Source organism: Pelodiscus sinensis, chromosome 9, assembly GCF_052426305.1.
Source record: "Pelodiscus sinensis isolate ZL-2025 chromosome 9, ASM5242630v1, whole genome shotgun sequence".
Lineage (NCBI taxonomy): Eukaryota > Metazoa > Chordata > Testudines > Trionychidae > Pelodiscus > Pelodiscus sinensis.
Window position 1 is genome coordinate 20,124,236 of NC_143060.1, and position 26,683 is coordinate 20,150,918.

At 42.1% G+C, this 26,683-nt stretch overlaps 1 long non-coding RNA gene across 2 annotated transcripts; it reads right to left on the reverse strand.

The window, feature by feature from the left end:
• Positions 1 to 26,581, reverse strand: LOC112546121 (uncharacterized). Of its 2 annotated transcripts, none has more exons than XR_003089744.3 (4): positions 26,465 to 26,581; positions 3,091 to 3,212; positions 2,690 to 2,766; positions 1 to 139 (listed from the first exon to the last, which is right to left on the reverse strand). It is a non-coding gene; the product is annotated as an uncharacterized LOC112546121 (long non-coding RNA). The 2 variants fall into 2 exon arrangements; XR_016350250.1 differs by lacking the exon at positions 26,465 to 26,581 and adding an exon at positions 4,131 to 4,264.
• Positions 26,582 to 26,683: the final 102 nt, after the last annotated feature.

Genomic DNA, 26,683 nt, shown 5'->3' on the forward strand with positions numbered 1-26,683 from the left:
TGCTTCATTGTTTTTCCCAATGAAGGCATTGCTTATAGTGTAATGTTCACAAATGCAAATGAATCACATGACGGAGCTTTTTCATGCAATTGCCCAGAAATCCAGGTACATCTGTGTATCTCTCTCCAGGATGTAAGGGCTGAAAGAATAACAAAACTGATTACCCTTCATTTATCTTGAACACGTCTCTCTCTACATGCATGTGAAAGTTTGGGCTGGGCACCCTCGTGCCTGAGTCCCTATCAAGACCAGTTTTAAAACTTTTCAAGCAGGAGTCTTCATTCATCGAGGACAGAAGAAATGTTCCCAGTGTGTATCAGTAAAAAGCCTAGCCACTTCTCCCTAGGGCTCCCTGTCTCTGCCTTGTGACTTTCCACACCTAATTAGGGGATCAGCTGTCTGTGTGGTACTCCACAGCGGTGTCTTTCTGCTGTCCCTTGAACATTCAGTGGGTCACTTTTAATGCAAGAGGTATTTGATGTACTTGTGACTGCAAGAATCCTGGAGCCAGCTAAATTCTTCCATTGGCAAGGCCTGGTTCCTATTTGAATCCCACTGGATGAGCTTTGTGGCTCTTGTGGGAGTCAATGGGCAGTAGTTCCGTCACTCCATGAGCAAGAGACACTGTCATGAATATCACACAGCCATCATTGCAACCATTCAGTAAGGGGGAGGGATAGCTCAGTGGTTTGAGCATTGGCCTGCTAAACTGAGGGTTGTGAGTTCAATCCTTGAGGAGGCCATTTAGGGATGGGAGCAAAAATTTGTCAGGGATAGTACTTGGTCCTGCTGTGCAGGGGACTGGACTCACTGGCTTTTCAAGGTCCCTTCCAGTATCTAGGAGATAGGCAATCTCCATTAATTTAGGTTCAATGCACTAGGAAGAACAATGGTTAAAGAGACATGAACCAGAAGCAGTTACTCTTGTGGGACAAATAGGTGTCTGTCTTTCTAATCCAAAGCTGCTTCAGCACGCTGGAAAGGCCTGTTTTAGATTAAAAACAGATCTGGACTTTCAGTGAGACTGTAATGAAGTATGAATTTGAGTCAGTTCTGATGTCCTCTTGCTACGTTTCAGAGCTCTCCCTTATATCATAAGCCAAAAAGCATGGTAAGGTTTTCGTTGCCCAATGTAACAGTTTATTTCTCCACAAAGACGAGGTTACACTGTAGTGATGGATGAGCCAAATACAGGGTAATATGGAATTAAAACAAAATGTTCTAGGAGTGGGAAGCAACATTTAATAAGATGATTGTATTTGTCCTAAAGAAAATACCAAAGGGAAGAACAAGCCTTTCTGCTCAGCTGGTAAATATAACAGTGTGTGCACATGAGCTTAGACATCTTGTTCCTAAATATAAGTTGGCCCAACTGCACTTATAAACCATTACCTGGTTACAGGTACTTTATCATAAGAATACATTTTGCGTTTACATCTAGTACCTTGTATCCAAGAATCTGAAAACATTGCACAAACAGTGAATTAAATTGTTCCATTCCTGTGAAGGGAGAGGGCATTCTTATTGCCATTTTACTAGACAATGGAGATGCATACTTGAAAGTGACTTATCCCAGGCCCCAGAGTCATTAGTGGTAGGGAAGTGAATTGAAATCCTATTTCCTAGTTGTAGGTTCTCTCCACTAGACCATAAAACTTACCAGTCAAGATATCGTTTGTGGTAACTATCCACATAACTCCCTTTTAGACTAGGAAGCCTTTTGACATGAAGTGTTTTTGGCTCCTGTTTATTAAAACTCTTGCTGTGTGCATGAGTGGGGCAATTGTTTCATGGTGGGAGACAATTCCAGGCAATTGGTTTATAGGCATCTTCCATTCTCCCAGTACCTCCAGCTGGTAGCAGTGGGCTAAATTCTAGCTCTACTATACTTTTCACATTCCTTACTAGAAAGTTACTGATGTTACCAATATTACCATAAATGATTAGTACCTATTTTTCAGATAATCTAGGGCGGAGAGATGCTCTTTCCATCACTTACTGGTGGAGGTCTTAACTCCTTGTACATTTGGTAACCTACCATCAGGATGTCTGCCATGGTGCTTTTCTAGCACATTAGTTTCTGTTGTGAGATGCTGCAGATCCAATAGACTGAACCTGATTTTTCCCTGCCACTTGTGTCAATTACAGGGTAATAATTGACCCAGCTGTAAATGACATAAGGTTCACGGCAATGCAGAATCAAGCCCACTATGAGAAAATGATCTTGAATGTGACTTTGCCAGATGATACGCTATGAATACCCCAAATGAGTGTTGTCAGCAACACTCGTCAGTCTTGAACTGGTGGAAGAATCTCCAACACGTGTTAGCGTTTGGTCTTTTTTTTAGCCAATAATTTAAAGACGACTTCTTTCCAAAACTAGAAACTCTCAAGGGCTGGTATGGTGGGCTAAGAATGGCTATGCCAGGCACTACCTAACAGACTAGATCACTTTTCTTTAGTGCATGAAAGGGATCTAGGACTTTGTTGATAACATTCTAGGGGGCTGGTTATTTTTCTGTTAGTGAGCAAGAGCATGCTTGGTTTTATGGATTGTTTTAAAAATAGGGTTAGTAATGTGAGGCAGTGTATTGAGTTTAAAAAGTCTGTTCAAAAGAATACAGTTACATCATGTCTACTTTTTTGCTTGTTTGTGAATGGCCATCTCCCTGCAGGAACAAACACTCACCATACACTCTCTTCCTCCTTCAGCAGGGCTGGCTGTGCTCAAGCAGTTCTCACTGGTGGGGTCATTCAATTCCAAGCCTAAATAGAGCAAGTTACATTTTTGCCTTATTAAAGTCTGTTCACCCCTTCCCCCAGTTCCTACCATGTTACCTCCCATTTAATGTTTAAAACACACCATTGGTCATAGGGTTCTTTTGTGGCCAGCTGGCATTATGGCAGAGCATTTCACCAGTGGCCTGATTTTCAGAAGTGCTGAGCTCCCCCGTTCCTCATTGAAATCAATGGGACTTGCTGGTGCCCAGAACCTCTGAAATTCATCTGTGTGACCTTAATTTCAGGAGCAACAGCCTGATATTCCAATATGCATCTGTTCCTTTCCTGGTACTTTCCTCTCTTACTCACCAAGGTTGTTTAAAGTAGTATCTTTTGTACTCTCAGCAGAACAAGATTTGGAGTGTCCTTGCTGTTTGTGGAATACTGTAATTCAGCTCTGTTCCCCTGCGAATTCCATAGGTACAATCAAGCTGCATGAAATGCAAATATTTAGTAATTTAGCTTCACTGCTTGTATTCTACTTAGTTTATTGTTCCTTTTGGCTATGATGGTTCTCAGGCCTTTGGGCCCCTCTAAAAGCCCATCTTGGATTTGGGGAAACTGGACATGTAGAGGAGAGTCTAGTTACAGACAATATTTCTGGCCCGTTTTCCTTTGCACATGTAGAGACACAAACTGAAAGAAAATATCACTTTCATTTTGGCAGCTAAGATCTGGAAGGCATTTGGAAGGCATCTGATCACCGGTGTGTTGAGAGGAGGGATAAATACACTAAAGATGGTGAGCTGCTCAGATACAATGGTGATATGGGCCAGATAAACACCTTTAAAGATATGTAAAACTTTCACTGGAACTGGTTTGAAACGTGCTTAGAAGAAACAACACATTCCTCCTAAACCTGCTGGGAACATAGTTGCACTGTATAAGGATTATGGGGGTGAATAGTAATCAAATTATACTAATAATTAGTGAGGGCATTTATAGATCCACACAACATGGGTCATGCTTCAAGTCCACTACAATATATTCTCTTTACCCTATAATAGTTTTCTGATTTTTTTTTTTTTAGGCAATAAGGGATAGAATTGATTGCCACAAGTGTCATCCCAAGGAGAATGACAATCATTTGCTGATTATCATGCATTCTGATTTCAATGTTCTCTACAAAGAACATCTTTTGGATGCAGTTTTACCTATGTGGCCCTTTATCAATGAATTTTTCCAAAGGATTTAGATTTTTTTTTTAAATGAAACTTGATTCAGATCTGAATTAAGGGGAAATCCTTTGACTCCAGATCCTACTCCATGCCACATTTTAGAAAATGTGTTATGTCTGCTCACATCCCCATCCTTCTCTGATTCTGTATAATTCTAACTATAACCCATACCATACACAGTTGCATACAATTATCACACATCAGTTCCCCGGCTTGATGGACATAGCTTGCATGACCTATGACTGGCTGTGAATGACAAATCAAAAGTCAGCATTTCCCAAATCAGCTGGGCTTCCTGCTGATCTGCAGCAAGAGGAGGAAGAGGAGAATGAAAGAATCTGAAAATAAAGGTAAGAAAAGACCATAAATAGGACAGCATGCAATGGAGGAAAACTGAGATGGTGCATAATTAAATAGGTGGCTCTATTTACAATATATTCTGAGGAGTAACAATTTTAAAAAGGTATCCTTTATCTTGGATGCAAAGATCCCAGTAAAAAAAATGCAGTTATATAACTGAGGGAAAGCTTTTTGCATCAACATCTGTTCTGATTTCAATACATCACATAGTGCCATTTGATGGGAAGTTAAGATGCTGAATGTAGTGAGTGCATAGCTAAGTATTTAGCATTTGAATAACTGAAGCAAATCCCCTTTTCCCCACATACCTAGCTAACTAGGCATACATCATTAAAGCTTTGTTTGATAACCTAAATGTATATTTGACATAATTTTGTATTTTCTATTATGTCATCTGAGCATATTACCTCCAATAGAGAAAAATAATGTAACATTTTCAGGTTAAAATAATAATGATATGATGTGGTTAGTAGTTGAGTGCATCTCTGCTTCTGATAGAAAAATTAACAAGGTATGTGCTTAGGAATATAAATATTTCATATAAAGATACTTAGTCATTTTTGGGTCCTTTATGATTAAACTGAACTTCATAGTTAGAAAAATTCCAAAAATTGTATTTCAGTCCAGAAAAGACTTTATAACTTTCCGTTAAATGTAATTTGGTGTGACCTTATTAAGATAGATGCAAACAAGCCTGCTATGAGAGGTAAAGGCAGAAAGAAATAATAACATTCATAATGTCAGGTATGTTTCTAAGTCTGTGTATTAAACTACCATTTCTAAAGTACATATTCCCTACTGTAGTGCTTCTAGGTTCCTCAGGCTTTAAAACATGAAATATTTTATTTCTTCCTGATGTATTTTTGCCTTATATTGCTGTCCATAATTTGGATACTCTGGGAAAGAAAAAAGGTCTATAACTCTGGGAAGCAGAACCCTTTAATCTGTGAATTTGGATTCAGGCCTCCATCTTCTAACATCCCCTAAACTGAGGCTTTTCTCTGAGTCATAGCATCATTCAAGGGGAAAAATCAACTTTGTGTCAAGTAATTTAGATGGTACACACAGCATTAAGACAACACAGGCTGCGCTATATTTAGTCTGCTGTGACAGAGCCTGCTTGTTTGTAGTCCCAGAAATGTTAACAGCTGATACATGCAGTATTTTTTGAGCTCTTTCTCTGACTTTTAAGAAGGGAACAGATTTTGTCCTTGAATACCGTTTTTTTACTGCATGTCTTTGGTAGTGTAAGCTCAAATGTTCTACTGCTGACGGAACTAATCTGCTTCACACATACCGCTTTATCCTGGTGCAGCGTAATCCTAGATGTAGCCAGATAGTGTAGGCCTCAAGCCTGTTCTGTTTGTTGCCTGCTGCTGCTGTATCTTTTTATCTTCCCCACCCCTATCTATGTGACACAGAATTGTGTGTTTTTACAAGTGTTTTCTAAAACTGCTTCTACTTGTCTGAGGAACGTAACAGGGAATGGTTATCAAAGAAAGTCAGACTACTTTGATGGTAGAAAGAGTATAGTACTGAAATGCCCTGTACAGAGGGTTTTTTTGATCAACATTAAACAAACAAGTCCTACAGGCTCAGACCATATAAATAAATGATGTTGCTTTCAATCAAATATCTAATACATGGTCAGGATTTGGTATAGGTCACTGAGGATGTGTTTACATTTCAATTATCAGTGTTAGAGGTTAGAGTCTGTGTATAGTAGATAAGGACATAATATGAACACAACTAATGAATAGAAAATCTGGAAGCGATTGCTGCTCTTGAGCCAATGGGCTTTGGAAGCATTCAGAAATGTATTAACTAATGCTGAAGTATTGTGAGAATCTGTTCTTCGCTGTGTGGGTCACGCGCTTATTAATGCGAAGGCACAGAGAGGAGAGTAAATCTCTTTGAACATGTTAAATATATTCTACAAATTATAATTGTAATGTTGCCAAATAAATAGTTTCCATTCACTTTTAAAATCAGACATAATGAGATACTGGTTCAGCTCGGTATTGATGCATAAGCAGCTGTGTAAAGCTGCTTAAATTAAAACACTATAAATACTACTTTATGAATTCTAATTATTTAATATTACAATATCATGTAAAGGCCCCAGTAGATACTGTAGCCTCATTGTTCTAGGATATGTACATACTCCTAGTGTGAGACAGCCTCTGTGCTGAAGTGCTTGCAAACTTCATAGACAAAAAATATATAAATGGTGGGAGAGGTAATGCAGTCTCTGCCTCTGTGTTGTAGTACAGCACTGAAACAGAGAGATTAAGGGAGTTGTATATGGTCATATAGGAGGGCTATAGACAAAGTGGCAAAGTTAGGAAATAGATCCTGAAACTGGTTTTCAATTAGAAAGTGAAATTTTGCTTAAACTAAATATCTGCTACCCATGGGGAATTTTTTTTGCAGGGGAGAGTTGGTCTAAAACAAAATTCCCAGAAATAAAAACCTTTTGACTGAAAGTCTATTTTTTATTTTTTATTTTAGTTTGTTATAATTTCTGCAGAAAATGTAGACAATCTTTTCCTGTTTTAGAAATATTTGCACAATAAAGAAAAATAGTTTTTCACTTAGCCCTATTCCTGAGTCCCAGTCTGATGCCATAGATACATCATACTGCCTTGCAAGGAACCCTTGAGGCATGTTAATAATATAGGTAGAATTTATTTTTAAATAGAAATGTCACTTACTTAAATTCAAAATAGCTAAAGTTTCCATTTTTGGAGCAGTGGGGACTAACAATATGCCCTGTACAGAAAACAATGTTAACAACTCATTCACCGCTCCACAATAAAAACCACAATATCTTCTCGTTTAAATTACTGCCGGGCCTAAGGAGGTAAATGTTGAGATTTTAATGGCAAAGCATCATCCTAATACTGAGTAAAGTTCATCTGACTCTGGCAGCAATAAATTGCAACAGAAGGAGTTCCCTAAATGACCCTACTCTCTAATGCAATGGTTCTCAAAGTGCGGTCCGTGAACCACTAGTGGTCCATGGCCGCCTCCCAGGTGCTCCGTGGCTCATGCTCAACGCCCCTGCTGCCACTGGAGCCTCGTGGTTGGTGCGCAGCCATGAGGCTGCAGCACTAGCTCTGGCTTGGAGGGTGCATGGGGGGGGAGGGGGGGAGGAGATGTGAAGAAAGTAAACTCATTCCTTTCTGGCACTAGATGCAGAGCTACAGGTGGAGGAGCACCCCCTCACCCCCTCCATGGGAAAGTCCCGCCTGTGGCTGGGTGTCTGCCTTGCCTAGGCCATGCCAAGCTCGCAGTCAACATAGTAACAGTGGCACTTTCTTTGGTTGCTCCTGTGGAGCAGGCAGCAGGTTGGGCTGTGCGGGGCTGGTGGGGTGGGCTCTTATGGTGCGTGAGCAGTCAGCACCCTCCCTCTTCCCAGACAGCAGGTTTGGCTGTGCCATGCCCAGTGACAGTGGGAGGCGGCGGCACTGCAGCTGAGGAGCCCACATAGGTGGGGGCTGGGGGACCTTCAGGGCTTTGCATCCCCTGCAGAGCTGGACACCGCAGTGTCACCCACCTGCCCACCCCCACCTCACTGCACCATGCCCAGGTTCCCTGCCTCCTCCCCCAGGGGCACCCCACTTCCTCTTTTCGCTGAATCCCCCTGAACAACTCTGTCCCCCAGCTTTAATCTCCAGGCACTCCCTGCCCTGGCCAGACATCCCCTGCACCCTCCCTCCTGGCCAGACACCCTACCCCAAGCACTCTCCTACATCCTACTCCTGGCCAGACATCATACCCCTGGTCCGCTCCTGCTCCCTATCCCTGGCCAGATGCCCTACTCCCAGCCTGCTTCTGCACCCTACCTTCCACCCAGACCTTGCAACCTTTCCTCATTCTGCACTCCACCTCCCTCCCAGATCCTGCACCCCATCCCTACCCACCTCACTGGCAGCCTGTCCTATACACTCAACCCCTCATTTTTGTCCCCACCCCAGAGCCTAAGGGGGTCCATAAAATCCACAAACTCTAGAACCCCAGGATAGTAAATCTGGTCTATGGAAAGCACCGAACCTCAATCCTCCCTGTCCCTTCCCCTTGCCTTGTGGGGCTGGAATGCCAGAGGAGTGAGGTGTGTCAGTTGGAAACCACATCAGTGAAGGTTGGGGTTTTCGTAGGAGTTTTTTTGCTTCTCACTTGGGAGGTCCCCAATTGATTTTTCTGTGGGTCAGTAGCCCCCAACACAAAAAAGGTTCCCCACACCTGCCATAAATAAAGCGAGCATTGAAACCTTATGTGGACATAATATTTTACTTTATTTAAAATGAAGTTTGATAAACTAACACAAGAAAGTTAAAACACTTAATCTGTTTAAACCATTCTCCATAACTGCAGCACTAGCAAAATGGCTTAGGAATAGTTATGTAATTAATGGTGAGTTTTCATTAGCAACTGGCCGTCTGCAGAAGGGTTTACATTGAGCCAGGTGGTCCACGGGCCAAAAAAGTTTGAGAACTGCTGCTCTAATGCCTGGCTAGAAGAATTTTGCTTTAGCTCTTGACCTCCCTGTTAATATGTACAACTTCCTTAGAAGTTGGTAACTGATGTTGCTGAAATTTTAGGGCAAGGTCATTTTCAAAGCATATAATAAATCAGGTAATGTAATGAGTATGGCAGGAAACAATCTTTCTTATCCCCAGATCCCATGATATTTTTGCAGTAGAAGGATTAAGCATGTACATAAATATTAACAGAATCAAGGCCTTTGATGGCCAATTCTATGTTCATGATCATAAAGACAGTCTCTGCTAGGCTTGTGTGAACTAGACCCCTCAAAGTTAACTTTCAAGATTAAATTAAATGTTTCTCATTCCAACTGGAAGCAAAGAACCTGAATTGTAGTTGTCTGCAGAGCTAGATTTTTTGAGAGATTCCAGCCTTTTATTCAGCCCTGTTCTTCACCGCTACTAGTCACACTTTCAGGGAGAGGCAAAGCCAAATCCCGTGGCTCAACAAAAATTTTGCTGAGTCACTTACCCAGGTGCAGAATGCAGATGTGACTTCACATTTTTGTGAGGCATGAATCCCTTCCACTGGACAAAGCCTGCCTTCTTTTAAATGTGCTTGATATTCTTTTATTGTACAACATCCAGATACATGTCAGGAACGCAAGCCAAAACAGATCACAAAGCAGACTTCAGATCTTTGTAATCCACAAAAGAGTCATTTAAATACCAATTGTAAGCTCAGTGCTGAACAAAACAAAGTATGACATGGGTCCCTACTTTTCATTTATGCTGTTTAAACTACATCCCTTTTCTCGAAAAAGGATGTAAATTAGACACTTTGAAATTGCAAATGAAGACAGAATTTAAATTTCCCATGCTTCATTTGCATAATGGCATCAGCGTTTTTTCAAAATGGGGCTTTTCGAAAGAAAAACGGCTGTTTAGACAGGGATTGATCAAAAATAAAACCTTTTTTTGAAAGATCCTGTACTGAAAAAATGAGGAGTACAGGATCTTTTGAAAAAGGGTTTTATTTTTGATCAATCCCCATCTAAACAGCTGTTTTTCTTTCAAAAAGCCCCTTTTGAAAAAAACCCGCGGCCACCATTATGCAAATGAAGTATGGGAAATTTAAATTCTGGCTTCATTTGCAATTTCAAAGTGTCTAATTTACATCCCTTTTTTGAGGAAAGGGATGCAGTTTAGACACCGTCTATCACTAAGAGGTTTCTGTACTCCATTCTGGCAGTGTAAAAGGGCCTCGAAATGTGCACAAATGTCACTTCCACCCATCTGAAGGCCCTTTACACTATCATAGGTGGATAAGGGATCCTCAGGATACATATGCACCACAAATGTTGGTATGATTGCAGTGCAGGTAGACATACCTGTATTTGCTTTAATCTAGATAGCTCTGTTAACAATGGTAGTCAGAATGAGGTAAGATGAGCTTTACAGTGGACTGTTGCCTACTCCAGCCTCCAAGTTTGCTGAAAACTCTGGCAATGTATTTGGATTGCTGACCCATGCTAGGATCCATGCTATTGCATCTTCACTACTACTGTTACATGCACTTTAAGTTGAGCCTTTCTAATTCAGCAAATTTGGGATCTGATCGATTCTGAACCAGAGAATTTACAGAACCAAGGAAGGTCAATATTGTCCAGCAGCATTACCAACACTTTCACTACTTATGGGGCTCTTAGAAGACAGTTAGGGGCAAATTAAAGCTAAATAGCAACAGAAAACACAGAGCCAGGATTGGTGGCCATAAACAAACTTTATGGAACTGCAAGAAACTTGGCTGCACCCATGGTAAGTGGACATCCAGCTAACTAAAATCATGCCAGATGATGGATGTTGCTTGACCAGAGAGTGCTGGCCTTGAGAAGTTCAGCCTGTAGCTAGATTAAAGCAAGCATAAGTTTGTATACATGCCCTACAATTACACCTTAACTTGTTATGTAGGCATACCCTCTCTGTTACTGTGAATTAGGCCTTGGGCTGCTACCCGGCTGAACTTCATGTGAGTTCATCCTGCAATGCCATTTCAACAAGCAAAACTGTTTCTTCTTTTGCCTGATGTGCGAGTTATTCTTCCACAACTACATGCTACTATATTTTGATGGCAACAGAGGGGGGTAGGGCACAACCCAAACAATAGCACAGCCCAGGCGGGTACAGATGAATAATGACTTTGGAGATAGTGGAAAGAAAAGTAACATTCTTGAACTCCCAAATTCCATCCCCTAGAGCAGACCCATGGCATATTTAGGAGTGCTGTGGAAGTATGGTCTTTGGGAAAGGGGCCATTTTTGTATTGTGTTGGTACAGCATGTTGCACAAGGGGGCCCTAGCACTACTGCAGTAAGCACTAGGAATATCAGTAATAATATGAGAAGCTATAAGGGAGCAGAGACGCTTTCAGGAGGAAAACAATGATAGGGTGAGTTACAACAGATGGGAAGCCTCTAATTGTTTGGTCCATCTTCAGTCACACACCACACCTCTCTTCTGGACTTGTTTAAAACAAAACTCTCATCTTAGAAATCATTGAGGAAAATCCCTGAAATTTTCTTACTTGCCTCCTATAGACAACCACCTAACCTCAAGATGATTCTTACCAACAACCACGGGACATTCCACACTAATACCAACCCTGGTACCTTCCCTTGCAACAAACCCCATTGCCAGCTTTGTCCACATATTCACTCTGCTGATACCATTATTGGACCTAACCAAGTGAGTTATAAGAGTAAGAACACATATTCCTGCGCATCCAGAAATATAATTTATGCTATCATGTGCCCAAAGTGTCCGTCTGCTATGTACAGTGGACAAACGTCTCAGGCACTTCGCCAGAGGATCAATGCCCACAAAACAGATATTAGACAGGATCACAAAGAAAAAACAATTTCTTGCCATTTCAGCCAGAAAGGACATTGTCTCAACGACTTGATTACCTGCATCCTGCTTCAAAGGCCTTTTAAGACTACACTTGAAAGAGAATCCTCTGAACTGGCATTCATGCTTAAATATGACACTTTACACCTAAGATTGAATAAAGACTCTAATTATCTTACCCATTACAAAGATAGCTTCCCCAATTATCTCCTGTAATATCATTAGAATCATTTACAAAGGAAATTTTAAAGTTCTGCTTTGCTCTATTTCCTGCTAACACAGCTTGTTTCCCTTGCATTTCATTCAGGGTAGAAATGAAAATAGACTAGGGTATGTTTACACTACCCTCCTAATTCGAACTAGGAGGGTAATGTAGGCATACCGCACTTGCAAATGAAGCCCGGGATTTGAATTTCCCGGGCTTCAAAAGCCGGCCGGCGCCATTTTTAAATGCCGGCAGTTCGAACCCCGTGCTGCGCGGCTACACGCGGCACGGAGTAGCTTGTTCGGATTAGGCTTCCTAATCCGAACTAGCTGTACTTGTGGAATGAGGAGTACAGCTAGTTTGGATTAGGAAGCCTAATCCGAACTAGCTACTCCGTGCCGCGTGTAGCCGTGCGGCACGGGGTTCGAACTGCCAGCATTTAAAAATGGTGCCGGCCGGCTTTATGCAAATGAAGCCTGGGAAATTCAAATCCTGGGCTTCATTTGCAAGTGCAGTATGCCTACATTACCCTCCTAGTTCGAATTAGGAGGGTAGTGTAGACATACCCCTAGTCAGTTTCATTTTTGCTTTACTTCTCTGTGGCACTTCAGGAATGGGGGTTGTATAGACCAGTGTTTCTAAATGATATTCCATGGAACATTGGTGTTCCATGAACAACTCCCAGGTGTGCTGCAATCTCTTTGTTTTTGTTACATTTTTGTTTTCGTCTTTTTTTGTCTGACAACAATTTTTTTGAAGAAAATTTACATAGGTGTTCTGCATTAAAAAAAATTGTTCGGTGTTCTGTGGTCTCAAAAAGTTTAAGAAACACTGGTATACACCCTGCAGAGAAACATTTGAAACCAACTATAGTAAAACTCCAATAGTCCGGCATCCAATAGTCCAGCACTCCCGATAGTCCAGCATCAAAATGGCAAGAGCCTAGTGAGTGAGCTTCGGCAAAAAAAGAGTCACAAGGTAACAGTGGCAGTAGCTGAACTGAGCAAAAAGGGTAAAAAAGGCTTAAAAAAATGAAAACAGTACAGTATACTGTATACAGTATGTACAATAAAAAGGGTTAAGAACACTTTATATACAGTATATAATGTATACAGTGTAGATATATATAACCTGCTTATAGTACCTCCTGATAGTCCGGCATCTCTGATAATCCGGCACGACCTAAATCCCATAGGTTCTGGATTATCAGAAGTCTACTGTAAATGCAAAACAGCCATTTCACTGAAATTGTTTTTAAAAACAATTGAAGCTTTTGACCATTAAGTTTGCCAAAACCTTGACTTCACACAACTTAAACATAGAGCCTAGGTCAATCTGAAGGTGCTTCTTTCATGTGGCCTCCATGCAGAAGGGACCATCAGTAGGTTTAAAAACTACTGGCAGTTTAAAAGACATGAGGACTATAAATACCTTCTGATCCTTCCTAAGACTAATATACCCTCGTAGGTGTGTAAAGTACAGTACATTTGAAACACAATTACTGGATTCAGTCCCATTATCTTCCAGGCAAATTGCTAGTTACAACTTTTTATTTTTCTGTCTTTTTTTAAATGTTCCTTGGTCATGTTGTCACCTCTCTTCTGCTCCATATCTTTTATTTGGAGCGAAAGGAAATGTACTTTTTTGGGACACTCCCTGTTAGATTTTTTTGAACCACATTTAACCATTACTGGTCTACTGCATGTTACCAGGTACCATCAACAATATCTGGGACAGTTCAGCAAGGCCAGCTATGAAATGAAGGGATGACAAAAGACCCTCTCTTTGCCTCTGCACGTTCAGCTTTGCATTGTTGTTGCAGCTTGAAATGTAGTGTGGTTCAGTGAGTAGGACACTAGGCTGGGAATCAGGAAATCTGGGTTGTGCTACCTGCTCTGCCACTGACCTACTGTGCAGCCTGAGGCAAGTCACTTCAGCTCGGTATGCTTCTGTTTTCCCTTTGGCACCTTGTCTGTTTTGATTGTAAGTCCCTGGGGGAATGGACTGTCTCTTACTCTGGGGTGTATTGTGCCTGACACAACAAGGTTCTGATCTCAGTTGAGGTCTCTAGATACTACCTCATCATGCAAATAATTTTAGGTCAGGTGCATTGCAGGTTTCTACCTTTTCTCTGAAATACCAGCCTTGATGGTAGGATACAAAAATTGATGGAATAATAATCTGATGTAATATGGAAAATTCCATAATTCGTTTCCCTAAATTTCCATTACATCATTTTATAACCTGAAGAGTTTTTCTCCTTGATTTCATCAAACCTAGTGCAGAGCAGATGGTATGATTTATTTTCACAGGTACTGAGTTATTAAATCTAATCTGAGCTGAAGGTTCCTCCAAACAACTCTAAAAATCATGCTATGAACACACAATGCTGATTATGTCAAATGACATTTTAACAAATATGTTTTTGACCAGAGATTTCAAATACATACTAAAGGAAATCTATTAGGTTCTAATCTTGGTTTAAGATTTCCATAAAAATTACTTTATTAATAAACATTGGGGTTTATTAATTAATATAAAAATCTAGAAATATATACTAAAAAATCTAAAAAGATATACAAAACCTGTTTCAGTTATTTTTCAGCTCTAAATTGAACATTACAGCAGATTATCCCATGGTGACTCTTTAATCTTTATTTTAGCAAGTTGCATTGTTTAACTGAGAATGATCCTTTTTTAAAAAGATATTCAAGTGCTGTAAAGTTTACTTTTTTGTGACACACACTAATTCCCAAATTTCTGCACTGTTGATGTTTCTGTTTTAAGCACAGCTGAAAAACATTATAATGCCACAGACAGCTATAGACATCTGTCTTTCTTTGTGTGAGTGTTAAGCTAGGAGCTGGGGGAAGTAAGATGGAGTAATCAGACAGAACTACCATGCCTACAAGGAATATTAAGCATGGGAATGGACTGGGCCTTGAAATACAGATCAGTGCGGGTTGTGAGTAAATGTATATTTAGCTGTGATCAGGTTACTTTGTTTTGTTGTTTGGTTAAATTTCTCTGTGCTAAATCCATGTGCACCCCTCCACCCCCATTCACTATATATAAGCTGCACCCAGAGATATTATGTTTCTTTGTGTTTTACTTTGGTTTTACTCCATTGCTCTGTAGCACCTAGTAACCAAGTATGCTTTCTTAAGTATATCCTTTTGATTTTGTTAATAAAAATCACTTTTTTAAAGGTGATGATTTAATTCTTGTATTCTGGAAAGTAGCAAGAGGTCTGTGTATGCATTCCAAAGACTAAAAGGCCAGCTATCAGAGGATGCATCAACACAGCACTCTTAGCTTGAAATAAGCTACACAGCACAAAATTTCAATATAACTTGCTATTCCAAAATTCCCTTTAGTGAGAGTTACTGGGATGTTGGAATAAGCCACCTGTTATTTCGAAATCTATTTTGAAATAATGGGCTACTTCAGTAGATGCAGAATAGGTATTTCAGGATACTTCCAGTATCCCCAAATAGCTCTTCAGTGTAGACATACTCAAAGATTGCAGTTTGTTTTCTATTTTCCTCAAGCTCTCTTGTGGTAAAAGAGTGTGGGAGGTTTCCTCTCTGGAGGAAGTTCAAATTCTTCTTTCTGGGTCTCAGAAGAAGGGGTTTTGTTTTTACACTTGATGGTGGCAACTACCTTCCAAGGGCAAGAAATCTTTGACCTTGGTGAGTTTTGTAAGCAGAAGTCTATAGAGGCAAGGTATTTAAGGTCTCTTGCAGACTTCCATCGTCTGCAGTTGGAGTGCCTCAGTAGGGAACAACCTTGGCAGACTTAAGGCAAGATAAGGGGTAGGTATGTGAATGGGTAACAGGTTAACTGGGTGATGCTTACCAGGTAACAGTTAGCTGGTGCCCAGGAGAAGCCCCTGCCCATGGCCTGCTATGGGTGGAAGGCTGCTCCAGCCCCGCTAAGCCCCAGTGTAGGGCCAGAAGCTGCTCCATCCACCCAGAATCCCATTTAGTCAGTTAACTGGTTAAGCTGATTAATCTAACATTTAACCAGGTAACTGATTAATCAGGATTCTGTGTCCCTAATAAGGGTTTTGATTGTGCCAGGAAAACGGGACATGGCTGGAATAGGATTGCTTCTCATAAACCATACAGAAAAGAGACAGAATCACCAGGCAGGTGAAAGGGGCTGGCTGCCCTTCCTCCCGCCTCCCCCCATCTGGGACTGCCCCAAGCCACCTACTCCCGAGGCACCTTTTTGGGAAGTTGGAAAGGCTAAAGCCTCCTCCACCCCCCTAGATTCATATGGGGACATTGCTGGCTGTTCCCCTTTGGCAGGGATCAAGGGGACAGTGCACCATTTGCTACATTCCTTACTCTGGCTGGGGAGTGCAGGGGGCAGACAAACCTGGATTGCCCCAGTCAGGGGACATGCACTCCTACCGCAACTGTGCCCGCTGGAGCTGCAGCAGCCATGGAGAAGTGCTTCTCCTTTGGCCCCAAGCTGCTGCAGTGAGAGAAGGCTGAAGTTGTCCTCTCTTTCCTTGGGGCAGCCTGCATACTGAACCCCTCATCTCCAGCCCCACCCCAGAGCGCTGATTTAAATGAAGCATGTACATTTTCATTTTCCAAAAAACAAAAATTGTGTTAAGGACCCAAAAACACTGGATAAATCTTCTAGTTGCTTACACTAAAAATAGCTAACAACCCTTTATGACTTGCTGCTGCTCAATATTGAGGAGAACAGCTGAATCTGTTGAATTGGGATTTTCCACAGCACTCAGCATTGACCTAATTCTGCTCCTGTTAAAATCTCTGGTAAAAGTCCCACTGACTTTAATGGGAGCACAATAAGGCCTATGCTGTGTGCTTCTAAAATCCTCACCCTTCCCAAATCTAGCCAGTTAGTTAGGGGTACTTTAAAATATACATTTTACAGTGTACAAACAGGCACAAAGAGGTTATGTGATTTGGCCAAGTAGTCACAATCTGTAGAACAAAACATCTTCTAATGCCACACCCTATACTTAGACCAGCAGGCTATACTTCCTCTCCAATGTTTTAACAAGATTGAAATACAATGACTACAATCCTTAAGAATTCAGACAAACAAAACCCATGAATGAGGCCTAATACCAAAACAAAGAAAGAAAGGGTTGGGGAAGAAGATAATATTATTGTAGGGCCAACACTGGTCATACTACAAAGCCTTGGAAACAAGAATGTTGAGGAATTCTTTTTAGTAGGAAATGAGGAGGGAAAGCATGTAAAAGGGAGAGATGTGCAAAGGGTAGAGCCCTCCATAGGGAAGGTAAGATCTAATGATGGGTACTCTCTCACGGAAGATAACAATTGGGACAAGGGTCAAGGAGGGGGCCTCTACTCTTAGAGAAAGAAGGTTAGAAGACCTTGGGTATGTTTAGACTGCATCCCTCTGTCGGCAGAGGGATGCATATTAGGCAGGTCAACATTGCAAATGAGGCAGGGATTTAAATATCCCATGCCTAATTTGCATAAAAATGGCCACCGCATTTTGCTAACTCAGCACTTTGTCAGCAAAACATGTCAGTCTAGAGGGGGATCTATCAAGAAAGAAAGCCTTTTTCGACAGATCCCTTATGCCGCCTGCAAGGAGGTTTACAGGATCTGTTGAAAAAGGCTTTCTTTCTCAACAAATCCCCCTCTAGGCTGCCACTTTTTGCTGACAAAGTGCTGAGTTGGCAAAATGTGGTAGCCATTTTTATGCAAATTATGCACAGGATATTTAAATTCCTGCCTCATTTGCAATGTCGACCTGCCTAATCTGCATCCCTCTGTGACAGAGGGATGCAGTCTAGACATACCCCTTCAGATTCTGATGCATTCTTTTAAAGATTCATAGTATAGCTGGGCCAACTATCCAAAGTGTGATTTTTTTTTGATGAAACTAGCCCTTTGCTCCTGACTCATTCCTGTGTAAATATAGATTTTTTACAAGCTTTTTCAGAACTTTTTGACATCTAGTTTTAGATAAATGTTTCTGTCTGTAGATTACTTGTGAATGACTTGCCAAGAAAGGCTTAAGTGAGCAGCCTCCTAGCACACTGTCACATGGGAATGGAACTACTCCCTGAGGCCATGTCAACTCTAGAAAATTATTTCAAAATTACTAAATTTGACTTAACAACTCCCAATTTAACAAATTCCAACTAGTGGGAAGCCTCAAAATTAGACTGAGGCAGGCTCCGTTAAATGCGGATGTGCTACCTCAGACTTAGAGCCACAGGAAGCACAGGGCAATAATTAGTTCATATTTTGAAATAGCAGCACCAGAGGGACCACACTACCATTATCTGAAATGACTATTTATGAATTAGTGTTATTCCTGATGAAAAGCAGAAGTATAGATTTTGAATTCTGAGGCCTTCTATTTTGAAATAACGGGTTTGATAGTGTGATGCTCCACTTATAAATTCAACTGTGGGGGAGGAGGGAGAGGGTTATTTTGAAATAAAGTCCTAGTGTAAACCAGTGCTTTCTTAATAACTCTCAAACCCACAAAGTACTTTCAGGAAGGCTAAATGACTACTTCTAGTGCAAGTATTTTGAGAGAATACAATTGTGAATGTGTTTATGATGATCACATTCCTTCACTAAATATTCTTGTTAACCCAAGATCAGATACAATGTTTGTGAAAAACTAATAAGAAGAGCCTTGAATACTTGCCAAAATGACTAAATGGCCTTTATTTGACTAAATGTTTGTAAATATGTTTGAGGTATTAGACCTGCTCCAGTAAACATCAACAAGGCTTTTGAGATCCCAGTTTGTTTTATACTTTGCTACAGTAGCACTCCTAGCTTCATTTGATTTTGGAAAACCAAATGTTTAATGCATGAATCAAAAGTCTCAGTGCTCAAAGGCACATCTGACACATTTTTCAGCCCTGCATTTCCTTTCACTAGAGATGGGGGAAACAGAGACAGCCAATTCAAACTGTTTTGAATTTCTGGGTGAGGTGAACAAAGATTCAGATCACCAGGTCCAGCATAGCCTTTATTGTTTAGTACTCAATTGGATACAAAAGAAAAAAGGGACCTATTTTTCCAATGGCAAACTTTCTAAAACTTAAGAAATTCCTGGAAATGCTATTCATGTACTAAACCTGCAAGTAGAGTATCTACATAAATATTATTGGCCAATGAATAGCATTTCACTGGTGATTAATATAGCCTCTGAACACCCCATAAAGGAGGGGCGTATTAGCCCTGTTTTACAGATGAGGAAACTGAGGTACAGAGAAGTGAAGTGAATCCTCTAGTGTCACACACAAACGCTCTATCAGAATCAGGAATGAAATCCAGATGACCTGACTCTTGCTCCTATACCTTAACAAGGGATTCTGGTTCTTCATATTATGACTAAATGTAGTTTCTACCTCAGGAGTGTGTTAGGTGTCCATTGAGATTACAGGCACCATCCTTATGTTATCAGTTAACTGAATGTGTAATGAAGCATAAATTAGTGTCAAAACCTTTTGGTAAGACAGAGACCCCCTCATGCACAGACCCTGTTTACCTCAATTAAGTTCATTATAGGTGTGTGGATTGGGCATAAATATTCAAGGTGAGGCTCTTAGGAGAGGGATGATCTTCCTGAAACTTAGTATCTACTGGAGACCTCTGGGCTGAGTGAGAAGGCTCTACACTATCCAGAATCTACCTGGGTCTGACTAGTTTAGAAGAAAAGTTACCAAAGGCCAGCTTCGGAGAGACAGCTTAAAATTCAGGCAGCTGCTAGAGCCTATGCCAGAGCTCCCACTGGTGGACTGGCACTGGTGGTAGTGCAATGGTGAGGCTAGATTTCAATATGAAACTAGACAATATTTACTGGTGCAGAGGAAAATCATGAGAGGCCCACAGAAGGAACAAGAACACTGGGCAGGCATAATTCAAATCAGAGTCTACTAGGGTGTTGCACCCTCTGCTTGCTACACTCTCCGACCTCCTTCTCTCTGGGGGTAGGTGTCCGGCTGGGGGGCGGGTGCAGGAGTGGGTTTGGGGGCAGGGTGTCTGACTGGGGCGAGGGGGCAGGAGCAGGCTGGGCTAGGTGTCTGGCCAGGAGGGAGGGGGCAGGAGCAGGCCGGGGTGCAGGATCTCAGCAAGGTGGTAAGTGAGGGGGCTGGGTGTGTGGGGTCTCAGGTTGGAGCATATGAGTGAGTGAGCTGGGAGTGTGGGGTCTCAGTTCAGGGTGTGTGTGGCGGGGTTGGGGGTGCAGGGAGGTGGGAGGCCTCACGGATCCCAACCCCTCCCCTGGAGCATCGGGGGGGGGGGGGGAAGGAGGCTGCACAGGTCTGGTCCCCCCATGAGGGAAACAGTGCACAGCTCCTGGGCCCCCCTTGAGAGTGGGAGGGCACACAGCTCCCAGCCCCGCCCAGAGGGAGGAGGTTGAGCTGCTCCCGGCCCCTTCCCTCAGAGAGGGGAGGGTGCATGGCTGCTGGCCCCCTCTTAAACACAGAATGTATGTGTTAAAGTTATAGTTCAAAGCCATACCACATCTGGGGGGCCCAGGAGCTGCAAGCCCTCCCCCCTTGCAGGGGGCTTGGAGCCGCATGCCTTCTCCCTCCCTGGCAGGCCGGGAGCCACTCAGCCTCCTCCCTCTTGTTGGGGGAAGAGAGGAGGGCATGCGACTCCCAGCTCCTCAGAGTGTGGGAGACCTTGTGGTTCCCAGCCCCACCAGAGTGGGGGGAGAGTGTGCAGTTAGTTCCTTGGCTCCCCACGAGGTGGGAGAGCATGTGGCTCCCGGCCCCTCCTGGACGTGGTATGGCTCTGACCTGGAACTTTAATACATACATACCCTCTGCTTTTAATTTAACAATGCACTTTTCTTAATGATACAACAAAGGTCATTGGTAGAAATTACATTTTAAAGAAAGCAGTTCATTGTGAAACACCTTATGGACTTCAGTGGTGATACACACTGAGAGAAAATGCCTTCAAAATATACTTTACAAACCCTTTCTAGAGTCAATAAGTCCCATTTTCAGGCATGACTTGTCAATGCATCTTAGGCACTTCTGAAAATGTTACCAATAGTGCAGTGTGTAAGGGTGACACAAATGTGGGTCAGGTAGAACTGGCCAGGAATTTTCCATTGAAACATTTGTTTGTTGGAAAATGCCAATTCCTGTACACCTACAGTTTGAATTCTGCTAAACACAGGCATACTTCTGGTTTCCTTCCAGCTCCCCTGGTAGGTTGCTGGTGAGCTGGTCTGCCAGTGGCTGCAATTTCTGGCTAGCGGCTGACAGTTAGGGCTAGGGTTTCCAGCTTCCTGATATGCAGCTAAGAGCCTAGGAGTCCTAGCACAAACCATCGAATAACAATTTAAATAGAGGCACATCTTACTACTACTGCAAAGGGCTGCATAATGTGTAGGTCTAGGTGTTCAAAACCCATTCAGCAGCTGTACATCTTTGAGATAGAACATACATTTTATATAAAATATTCAAACAATCCGACAGGGCTTTGAGAAAAGAACTAATGTACATGGGTGGAACTAGTATGTCAAATTGTGAGGCTTTAATTGTATTTTTTAATAAAAAATATATTTTTTTTCTAATGTTCAAGGGACATCCAACTGTTTGTATAAAAACAAAGTTTTCTTCCTTGCCTATAATTTAGCACTGTAGTTAGCTAAATCATGCTTTTAATATTTTTTTTAAATGAAAGAGGGTAAAAAAATGGTTGTTTCAGTAATGATTATTACTAGAGACATTGGTTCTGAAATAGTCTGAAAGAGAATGCAAGCTCAGTCTTGGACTCTAATTCTGTAAGGTGTCAAGAATAGAGAGCTAAGCTCTTAGCAGACTGGACCTTTAACATGTTAATAATGCAGTAAGGGTACCAAACAGATGAATGTGATATTAGAATAAAAAAGCTAAACAGGATTAGAGTAAAATTAGAGTAAAAAAACTAGCCAGAATTCTGCTAATTAAAATTATGAATCTTAATTATACTAAAATCTTGCAGACTTAAATACACTAACTATCAAAATAAGATGGAAATAGAAAGAATGCAATCCCTCACTGGCTACTATGTTCTAGCTACTATGCTTTAACAAGGAGAAAGCTATGTTTGTGACTCTCCTCTTATATTTATTAAACTAAGTATTTTCACTCAGGAGAGTTCTCTTCCTTGGAGGATGGCACAGATCTCACACACTTAAAACCTCTAGACTATAACAACTGCATCATGCAACAGGTGGGTTGCCAAATGAAGGGCGTCATCTTGCAAACCTTGTGTGGGTAAGTCCTATTGAGTTCAATATGACTTCTTGCTTGAGTTGGGACTTGTCATTGAATAAGCATTTCCAGGGAAGAGGTCCAAGGTCAGACACTGAGCACTTCAAAATCTCAACATTTGAGCGACAGATACCCTAGGGCACAATTGATGAAGAGTCTGCCTTTTGACACCATTATCTGCCTTCTGCATTTTTTGTCCTCCTGGGCCTTGCCTCTTAAGGCTGCAGTGTAGACATTAATTCCTTTAGTGATTTAGGCAATCCTGGGAGGTAGTAGTTTGCCATAAAAAGGGCTGCTTTAATGACCACCAATTTGCTAATTCCTTTTTGCTCGTGTTATCCTCAAATAAAAAATGCTGTGACACAAGAAATCCATGGAAAGAGTCTCATTAGGCCACATTGACTGAAATTGAAATAGGATTAGAATAGCTGGAGCCACTTCAGATGATGAATGGAAAATCTGAACGTACATTAATGAGCTTCATTCACAGGGTACTGATAGTACATATTTCTATCTATTGGAATAACCAGATAGGGCCACATCAGTGGAAACAGAGGGCATATAATATGAAAAAGCTGCATTCTTTATATAGACTGTATTTTACAAAACACAGATATACTAAACACCAGTATAAATTCAGCCTCATCTGGGACCTGATTCAGTGCCCATAGAAGTTGGTGGAAATGTTTTTGCTTTGGACCAAGCCATCAGGACTTGATTCTTCTCCAATTGAAGGGAGTTTTTCTATTGCCTTTAAGGGGAGCAGGATCAGGTCCTTACTACATAGAAAAGGGGTGAGGGTCCTTTTTTCAGGCAGGGACCATTGACCCACAGAAAAATTACTCAAGGGCCACACACAAATGAGAAGCAACCCCCCAAACCTACCTGTAAATCTCATTTGCATTCAACGTGGGGGCACTGGGGCGCCGCTCATTCTCCAGCCTCACAGGAGGCGGGCCCAAAGCTCTAGGCCTGAAGGAGGTAGGGAGAACACCAAGGTTCAGGATTTCCAGCTTACTGTGCAGAGACTTGCCATAAGCTGGACCAAACTAAGCAGAGAGCTGGATCTGGCCCACAAGCCGTGGTTCCCCACTCTGCTGTACATTTGGTAACTATCCCAATCTGTGTTGATATATGTGGATATTTCAACAGTGCTCCCAAAAGTTCAGTTACTAGGTTTCAATATGGTAAAACAGAATAATGAATAAAATTTACTTTTCAAAGGGATTGAATGTAGTAATCAAAACAACAATTAGTTCATGATTTAGGATACAAAATTAGTTTCCTTCAATTACAATCCTTTTGTGCAACTGTCTTTTCTAAATATGAAGTTTAGTCACAAACTTCAACCATACATTTTTGTAGCGAGGGTGAAATTGGCTTTGTTCTGATTATCAGTTCCTTATTTCATGTATACACTGTCCTAAATAACGTTGATGGAAAGAAATAAAAACTGAAACAGCTTTTAGAGCCAATTTAATTAACTAATTGAGAATACAAATGAGTTACTTTCAGGAAAACTTTCTTGTACATTACAGAACAAACTAACAGGAATGAATAGCCTATGTAAATACTACATTAATATAGGCACTTTTTTGTACATTTAAAAGGGAGAGAGTCCAGTGAAACATTCAGATATGAAATCAGCATTCCTTATGTTGAGTTGCCATAGGCTTTAATCGGTTCTTTACAGGCTCAGTTCACAGCCCGCACCTTTATAAATCAGAGAAAGCAACTTGTTTATCAGACATTAGAATATTGAGCTAGCCATGCAGCTGTTAGACTATGATGAGTAACAGATGCAGGACGGACAACACACTTCTCTGCACATTGGGCAATGTATGCGTGCGGAGTAGGGTGGGGGCTCAGCTCCAGGCCTGGCGGAGGGGGTGGAATGAGGGGCAGCCAGTCCTCAGCACTGCCCAGACCATGGCAGACAGGGGTTCTCGTGGTGATTTAAAGGGCCTGGAGCCCTGGCCACAGCTACTGCTTTGGTAACAGCAGGGACAACCTGTAACCCCAAACCCTTTTAAATCACAGGGCCCTGGGTCAACTGCCCTTTTGTCATCCCCTCCCCCTGCATAGTCGGCGGCCCTGCTTAAATGCATTATTCATTATCAATGTGACTAATTAAAGTGCATGGCTAATATCCTATTTTAAGACAAGATGGAAGGAAATTACATAGCATGATTAAAAGCCTGCATTTGGATGAACTTGGCTAAAAACAAGACAATGTTTGGTGACAGAGGGGAACATGATTAGCCCTAGCTAATTACATCATTTTGTCATTCATTTATTGTGTGATGTTGTGATTAACAAACATGTCATACATAATCATTGTATGCTAAATAAAGTTAAGTTTCAGGATTATAGGGGCATAAGATTGATTAGTAGTTAGGTATTAGGTATCAAAGGGTATGTCTACACTAGCCCCCTAGTTTGAACTAGGGAGGCTAATATAGGCATTTGAAGTTGCAAATCAAGCGCGGGATATTTAAATCCCGGGCTTGATTTGCAACTTGGAATGCCTGCATTAGCCTCCCTAGTTCGAACTAGAGGGCTAGTGTGTACGTGGATTTAAGGGTGAATCTACACTGCACCCGTAGGTCAAAATAAGATACACAATTTGCGTAGCTCAACTGTGTATCTTATTTCGATCTAATTTTGAAATAGCTTATTTCAAAATTTGGATGTCTTCACGGCACCAAATTTTGTAATAAACTGCTATTCCAAAATGTCCTTTATCTATCATGGAACAAGGGTTACAGGGATGTTGGAATAATGAGCCCGTTATTTCGAAATCTATTTTGAAATAATGGGCTTGTTCAAAAGACATGGAATAGCTATTTCAGGATCCCTCTGGAATCCCAAAATAGTGGCACAGTCTAGATGTATCCTGAGTAAGTAGGGCTGAAATACAAGGCCTACAGGCTGAAGCTTTCAAGATTTTAACATACCCATACTTGACTATAGGCTAAAGAAATTCTTGACATAAGTAACTGACCAAAGAATGACACTATGCCACAAAATTATGGGAATAGATCAGTGGTTCTCAAACTCTTTGATCCATGGACCACCTGGCTCAATGTAAACCTCTCCACAGACCATCAGTTGCTAATGGAAACTCACCATTAATTACATAATTATGTCTGAGCCATTTTGTTAGTGCTGGAGCTAAGAAGAATGGTCTAATTTAAAATATTAAACAGATTAAGCATTTTAATTTTCTCATGATAGTTTATCAAACTTCATTTTAAATAAAGTAAAATACTAATTTATGTCCAACACAAAAAGGTTCAATGTTTTCTTACTTTATGGCAGGTGTGGAGAATCTTTTTTGTGTTGGAGGCCACTAACCCACAGAAAAATCAGTTGGGGACCACACAAGTGAGAAGCAAAAAAACTCCTCCAAAAACCTCCAAACCTCATTGATGTGGCCTCCAACTGAGACACCTCAGTCCTCTGGCAGTCCAGCCCCCACAAGGGGAAGGGACAGGAAGGATTGAGGTTCAGGGTTTCTGAAAGGACAGATTTACTTTTCTGGGGTTCTGGTGTTAGTGGATTTTATGGACCCCCTTAGACTCTGGGGTGGGGACAAAAATGAGGGGTTCAGTATGCAGGACAGGGCTGCCACTGAGTGGGATACGGATAGGGATAGAGTGCAGGATCTGTGAGGGAGGTGGGGTGCAGAAGGGGGGAAGAGGTTGCAAGGTCTGGGTGGGAGGTAGGGTGCAGAAGCAGGCTGGGAGTAGGGCATCTGGCTAGGAAAAGGGAGCAGGATCAAGGGAGGATTCAGTGTGTGGCCAGGAAGGAGGGTGCAAGGAGTAATGGTGAATGCAGAAGCAGGGTGGGGGTAAGTGTCTGGCCAGGGGAGGGTGCAGAAAGGGGTTTGAAGTAGAGTGTCTGGTCAGGAGGGTGGGTGTAAGGAGTATCTGGTCAGGGACAGGGGATGAGGCAGGAATGCCTGGAGATAAAGCTGGAGGGCAGAGTGGCTCAGAGGGGTTCAGGGAAATAGGGGAACGGGATGGCTGGGCATGGCACAGTGAGGTGGGGGTGGCGGATGGGTCACCCTGGGATGTCCAGCTCTGCTGGGAGTGGGGTCCTGTGCGGGTCCAGACTATGTTGACCTAGGGGGTAAGCACTGAGGCGGCTCGACCCCTCCCTCCAGACCGAGTCCCCACAGGTGCAAAGCCCCCAAGGGCCCCAAGTCTCCACCTGCATCCTGCATGTGTGGGCTCCTCAGCCCCAGTCCCACCTCTTCCCCCTGCCACGTGCAGTGCAAACTAACCTGTTGCCAGGGAAGAGGAAGGGCACCAGCCACTCGCACACCATGAGCGCCCGCCCCACCCGGCTGGCCCCGCACAGCCCAACCTGCTGCCTGCCCTGTGACAGCAACCGAGGGAAGTGCCACTGTTACCATGGCAACTGCAAGCTTAGCATGGCTAGGTGAGGCAGACACCCAGTAGTGGGTAGAACTTTCCCATGGAAGGGGGTGGGGCAGTGCTTT